This window comes from Natator depressus, chromosome 3, assembly GCF_965152275.1.
Source record: "Natator depressus isolate rNatDep1 chromosome 3, rNatDep2.hap1, whole genome shotgun sequence".
In the NCBI taxonomy this organism is placed as follows: Eukaryota; Metazoa; Chordata; order Testudines; family Cheloniidae; genus Natator; species Natator depressus.
In genome coordinates, this window is record NC_134236.1 from 80788331 (window position 1) to 80795830 (window position 7500).

Here is a 7500-nt window from a genome sequence, read left to right on the forward strand (position 1 = left end):
GTCTGCCCTTGTGTTTCCAGTGTCAGAAGCAATAGCCTTTGTTTGTGAACCTAGCTTCATTTCAGTTTTAGCATCGCTCAAGTGGTCTAATACTTCGCTGTAAAACAAAGATTTCTCATGCCTGAGCTCGAGTAGCAATGCTAATATTTTTCTTATTTCCTAGGGAAGGCTTTCCTCACCCATAGGCTTACATTTTACATGTGTTCTACTGTATAACTTATTGCACATTTCAGAAGTAATTATTGTGCAAGTTTCAAAGCCGAGCAACAGAGCCACTTCAGGAGCATTTTTCTTTTCTTTTGGCGGTATGATCTCATGTTAGCAGTGTGCACGCATGCTTTGTTGTTTAGTCTGAATTGCATTTATCACTCTGCAAGTGGGAACAATTTGCCTGTCTCTCTCTCTATGTGAACTCATGTAATTCATTGATTTCTATTGCTCTAGTCATAGCTATACATTTATCATATGTCAGTACTGGTTTACTTAGAGGTCCCCTATGCTGCATAACGTAGTTCAGAACATGGAAAAAGAGAGAGAGAGAAAGAAAAGAAAAAGATTTCATGTACAATGGTAACAGTCAGCAGCAGCCCCTTCCAGACTGATGTAGCATAACTTATTGATTATGATTATTGATTATCAGCTTTTCCAGTGATTGCTCATGTTTTTATGGAGGGCTTAAAGATCTAATTACAGAATAGTAGAAAAAGAGTTGAATCCTAAACAGGTGTTCCCCCCATTCAGCCACAATCCCATCTTGCTACCCCCCATTCAGCCACAATCCCATCTTGCTATTGCAGATGAAGCAATTTCTTGTGGTTAAAGCATTCATCTGGGACCCCCATGCTCTGTTTTTGTTCCTGGCTCAGTCACAGATCTGCTGTTTGGCCCTGAGAAAGTCATTTTGGCCAAAAATTTGTAAGAGATGCCTCCATTTGAGTGAGCACCCAGATATTAAGGTATTCTGTTTCAGAGGCCATTTTCAACAGTTTGATCCTTTCTGCCTCAGGTTTACAACCCTTAATGTGGAGATCATTTGCTTACCTACTGGTTATGCTGAAAAGCTTAATTAATATAGAGTGCTTTTGATATTATGGTGAGCAAATGATTTGTTAAGTGTTCTTCCTGCTCCTTTTCTTAGTTTAACATTTCCAAAATTGAAGCAGCTTTACAAAATTTCAGAGGTTTTTCCACTAAATGTTTGACTAAACTTTGACACCTGGCTAGAGGCATCAGCTTGTCCTTTGTCTTTGAGAAACAGGTTTACCTCCCTCCCTAAACTTGTCTGGTAAACATATTACAGTCATAATTTCAGCTTATGTTCATAACTTTTAATATGCATTTTGTACACACACTACACAAGAATACTGATGATCAGTGTGTTACTAAATTTCAAATGATACCTCTGTGACGGGATCCCCAGGATGCAGCGTGGGACTGTTGTGCCTACTTAACTCTCTCCAGCCTGGCCTGTCTCTCACAATGCCTTGCTAGTGACAAGCAGCAAACCCCTCCGGGAGCTGGGATCACTCAGGACAACCAGATGTGGAAACCCACCCGCAGCTAGATCGCATGAATGCTTGCAGAGCCACTCATGTGTCACACAAAGAAAGGCACCAGAGTCAAATCCTCCCCATCTCCCAGCCCTGTACCCCAGGAATATACTGTCTTGCACTGCTCAAGACAAGAAGTGCAAATTTATTAATTGGTTCACCACTTCATCAATGGAAAGTGGATATATACCAGCCTTTGCAAAACCTGAGCAGATTTACCACACACTTCAGGCAAACTCACTAGTAAAGATAAACAATAAAACAAATGTATTGACCATAAAAGATGGATTTTAAGTGATTATAAGTGATAGGCAAAAAGTCAGAGTTAGTTACCAACAGAAATAAAATACAAGCATGCAGTCTAAACTCTCAACCCTATTAGACTGGGCAACAACTAGACTAAGCAGTTTTTCTCACCCCACTGGATATTGCAGTTCATAGTACACAGATTTCACCCTTGAAATCTGGGCCAGTCGCCTCAGTTGGAGTTTTCAGAGCGTCCTTGTTGATCGTAGCATAGGTGGGTGAAGAAAAAGGCCCAGCATGTGGCTACTGTGTTCTGTTTTATATCCTCAGTCCCATGTGCTTGGGGAGCACAAGTCCAGGATGTCTGGGGGCATTGCTGAGTCTCCAGGCAAGCTTGAGCAATTTCCCTGGTGTGGCCTTATGTAGGTGAGTTATTGAATTGTAGCTCCCTTGCTGGACAATGGCTGTTGATGGGTTGTTTGACACCTCGCCCGGGCGTGGTTACTTTCCTTGCTGTTGCCTCTGGGGAACGAATATCTGGCTGATTCCCCAACTTGCAGCATGGTTTAGTGACAACCATACAACACAATTCTCATAACTTCATATGCATTAATGATATACATATATGGATAGAGAAATGACTTTCAGCAGATCATAACCTTTCCTCTGATACATATAAAGCATGCCTTGTAGGGTAAGATCACAATTTATATAACAATGAGGAATATGAGGGTTACAGGATGCTCCCTCAAGTATAGAATGTCACAACCTCACAAGGCACATATTGCACAAAGATTATTACAATAATGTGTAGGATGTGAATACAGGGGTGGTTGCAGTCACATGGTAATAAGAGCAACAATGGGCCAGAGATAATGTGTTTGCCTCCAATCTCAAGGGCATCCCAACCACCTGCATGACTTTGGCATGCAGATGTACAGTGGCAATGTGGCCCAAGCTCCCTCTCACTGAGAAGCCACAGCAACTGCTCATCCAGTGTCCCCTCCCAGTACTTTTATACTGCATAAGATCAGCCCCAAACCAATGCCGGGACAACTGCTTGTCCCCCACTCAGTGGAAAGAATTAGCAGTTGTTCCCCAGATTGGCCCTCTTGCCGTGGCTGGATCACACTCTTGGGTGGATGGGAGAAAGAGGCTTTTTTTAAACGAGTACAGAGGACAGGAGGGAGAAAAGGAGGCTGGGACAAAATGTACTTTCACCAGAATGTAAAACTTGTCTCATCTTGTAATTTTGCTATGTACTTCTTTACTGTCTCAACCAATAAGACAAAAAGTGATCTCCTTTCCTTAACCTTGTTGATGGTTTCTTTTAATGTGGAGGTGCATTCAAACAAGTGAACACAGCATGCCTGGAGGGTTTTCACATAAGCAGTGCCTTTATTACATATGAAAGAGGAGTTTTAGGTTTATGGTTTTGTTTGTTTTAAATGAACAAATTTTGCTGAGTTTCAAGAGCGCCTCGAATGAAAGGCACTAAAAGGCCAACTCCTGAAAATCATGTGTTTTCCACAATGGTAAAGAAATATTTTCTAGTAGAAAATAAACCATGAAATTGTTGGGTTTGTGTGTTCAGAGATCGAAGAGCAAGTTATTTAAATGAGCAATGCTCAAATGTGTGATCAGCTAAGAGCCTTTCCCTGTAGAAAAAGACAAATCATTTTCTTTAACCTTTGTCAGAAAGGACTAAGATTTTCCATTATATCGCGGATGTATCAATAAGGAGTAGCAAGTAGGAGTAAGGAAGTGATTTTACCTCTGTCTTCAGCATTGGTACTAGAATAATGCATACAGCTCTGGTGTCCACATTTTTAAAAGAATGTGGAAAAATTGGACAGGATGCAGAAAAAGCTACACAGAGTTATTAGAGGCTGGAAAAATGCCTTACAGGGATACTTTAAAAGTTCTGTTTACCTTATGAGAAAGAAAGGTCAAGAGGTGACTTGATCATAGTGTAATAATTATCTTCCCAGGGCGAAAATACCAGGTGTTAGAGAGCCCTCTAGCACAGTAGAGAAAGGCATAACAAGAACCAATGACTGAAGTTGGGTGGGTTTTTTTGTTTTGTTTTTTTTAATAGTTTTTGCAAACATTACCTTAACTTCAGAACAAAACAAGTAAGTTGAAGCAATTAAGTTCCCTGCCCCCTGAAGTCCATGTAAATGCTAGTAAAAACAGAAAGCTAGAATGCCAAGTTGGATCAGTGTTCAGTTAAGGCCTCATGGCATTAACTCGGTTTTCTGTTTTTAGTGGACTTATCAACTTGTCAGACCAGACTTCTAGACTGCTTTAATGTGTTCCAAAAAGAAACAAACTTCTTCTCTTTAGAAAAGGACACCCATGACTTCTTACCTTGCTGATAAAATATATAATTTACAAAAGGGGTTAAAGACAGAACCTTCGCAATTATAAATGCCATTTAAACACTTTTCTAAAGTATCAATGAAACCAGAACGTCAACATAATTCTATTTGTTAATTTAAACTTGATTTACTAGGAATAATCCCCTTGAGCCAGTAGCTGACCTCCAAAACATTGATGTTTCCTGTGGGATATCAAGGAATAATAAGAAACATGTTACTGTAAAGAAAAAGCAAGCCTGGTGATGTGTGAAGTTTGTTCCTATGTTGTCAGTTAGACAAGCTTGTAGCAAGTACTCAGCAATAATAAGATAAATGTCCAGAGACCTTTTTCTAACAGACAAGCAGACAACTCAGCAGTTCAAAGAGATTTTTTTAAGCTAATTCACCAGCGGTATGGGCTGATAAAGCAGTATTAATCTCCTGCTTTAAATCAAGTTTCCGTCATAAGGATCCATTAATCTCTCTAATGTTATCAAGTGTCGCAGTGGCAGGAAATTATATTTCCAAATTGAATTTTGTTCTGTTTCGGTGTAGTAAAGAAATATTTTCCAAACTGCTAATAGGATGCATAAAGCTGTGACTCTGACAATACCTCTGAATAAATACAAGCTATAAATTAAAGCTACTTTCTTCCAAGAGCCAATGTTATAGCAAAATAGAGGACAATGATTACCCAGAAAAGAGTAAGCAAATACTGTACAAGATTTTAAATGAAATGTAAGGCAGCAGATGGTTAACTTTTTAAATTTACCTATTTCAAACAATTGGCTGTAAAGGTTAAAAACAATCCAGCTAGTCTCCTGGTGCTAATAAAACACATATTAATTCTTACCGCATACGCTTACTCCACAAGATGTCGTATCTTGCAGTCACCTCCATTAATGGAAACCGATATTGTTTACAGGAGTCTTGGCATCTAGTGTCCTTTCGTTTCAGTGGAGACAAATTTACTGTAAGTAAATGTCTATGGGTTAAATGGATTATGCTAGGACTACAATGTATAACCCCAAGCAACAAAGCAACTTCATTTTATGACCAGTAATAGAGTTACAGTGAAGATGGGGTGTATGGTAGAATTGTAGCAGCCCTTACATATTTTGCAGCCTTCTTTTCCCAAGAACAATACAGCAATTTCAATAATGTTTAAATAGATTTGTCCTGCAGACTTCTTTGGATTTTATCTATTACCGATCATGACCATCTTGCTGAGTGCTATTAAACAGCACTTGTAAGAGTGAAGCCAAATAGCAAGTTTTTGATCATAGGCAATATCTACAAAATTGCATAATGGTTACCACAAGAAAGTAAAAATACATACCTATAAGTTAGAACAATCTAATTCAGCAATGGACACTGGAATATTTCCTAAGCTATTTCTGTGCATCAAGACTCTGAATATACAATGGATTTGGGGACAGATCCAAAGCCAATGGAAGTGGATGAAAAGACTCATTTACTTCATTGGGCTTTGATACAATCTAAGATGCTGATCCAAAGTTAAATTATTGGGTTTTTTAAATAGAAAATTGTATATGGAGATTACCCCACTCACCCACAGCAACACATGCTGTGTTATGGACACAACATGATTTAGTTGGGGATTAGTCCTGCTTTGAGCAGGGGGTTGGACTAGATGACCTCCTGAGGTCCCTTCCAACCCTGATATTCTATGATTCTATGAAAATAGAAATACATGATCTTTACCACTAAGAACTTACACGTCTTTGTTTTTCTGTGATCTCTGATGTGATGAGGGAGGGTAACAGGCAGCAAGGCAGGCATGGGGTGAGGAATGATGAACAATATAATTGTACATTGACTCAATTTAGAGCTCAGTTATTACATGATAGTGATTGACTTGCTTCTTGTGGATGTTGTAGTGCCTTATACAATAGAGCTCTTACTCTTACTTCATTGAAAGTCTATTATAGGTACCTCGATGGCACTCATTACTGTAGCAAACTGATCACCTCTCGGTCTTTATCGTATTTATATCGCAACACCCCTGTGAGGCAGGGAATTACTATCATCATTTTACATATGGGGAAGTGAGGCACACGAGACTAAGTTATTTGCCCAAGGTCACACAGGAAGTGTGGGGAAGAGCAGGGAACTGAAACCAGATCTCCCAGATACCAGGCTAGTATCTTAACCACTGGATCTCCCTTCCTTTCCCTGTAAGTCAGTGGTTCTCAACTCTGGTCCACCGCTTGTTCAGGGAAAGCCGCTGGCAGGCTGGGACGGTTTGTTTACCTGCCACATCCGCAGGTTTGGCCAATCGCAGCTCAAACTGCCCGCTGTTTGCTGCTCCAGGCCAATGGGGGCTGTGGGAAGGGCAGCCAGCACATCCCTCAGCCCATGCCACTTCCTGCAGTCCCCACTGGCCTAGAGCGGCAAACCGCAGCCAGTGGGAGCCATGATCGGCTGAACCTGTGGACGTGGCAGGTAAACAAACCATCCCGGCCCGCCAGGGGCTTTCCCTGAACAAGCAGTGGACCAGAGTTGAGAACCACTGCTGTAAGTGAACAAGTATGAAAGGAACCTGTTCTTTCCAGGTCACCAGAGAAGCTGCTTTGCTACACCCCTTCTGAAAGAGTCTGCAGCTACACTGCCAAAGTGTCTCACATGTGAAGCTCCAGTCAGGAATCTGGGAGTAGCACACTTCTTCATAACCACAACAAGGCATTTTGCTCCAAGTATCTCTCATAATATGCCAATGGCATTTTGGGATGTATATATAAGGGCATTGCCAGCAGATCGAGGGACGTGATTGTTCCCCTCTATTCGACATTGGTGAGGCCTCATCTGGAGTACTGTGACCAGTTTTGGGCCCCACACTACAAGAAGGATGTGGAAAAATTAGAAAGAGTCCAGCGGAGGGCAACAAAAATGATTAGGGGACTGGAACACATGACTTACGAGGAGAGCCTGAGGGAACTGGGATTGTTTAGTCTGCGGAAGAGAAGAATGAGGGGGGATTTGATAGCTGCTTTCAACTACCTGAAAGGGGGTTCCAAAGAGGACGGATCCAGACTGTTCTCAGTGGTAGCTGATGACAGAACAAGGAGTAATGGTCTCAAGTTGCAGTGGGGGAGGTTTAGGTTGGATATTAGGAAAAACTTTTTCACTAGGAGGGTGGTGAAGAACTGGAATGCGTTACCTAGGGAGGTGGTGGAATCTCCTTCCTTAGATATTTTTAAGGTCAGTCTTGACAAAGCCCTGGCTGGGATGATTTAGTTGGGGATTGGTCCTGCTTTGAGCAGGGGGTTGGACTAGATGACCTCCTGAGGTCCCTTCCAACCCTGATATTCTATGATTCTATG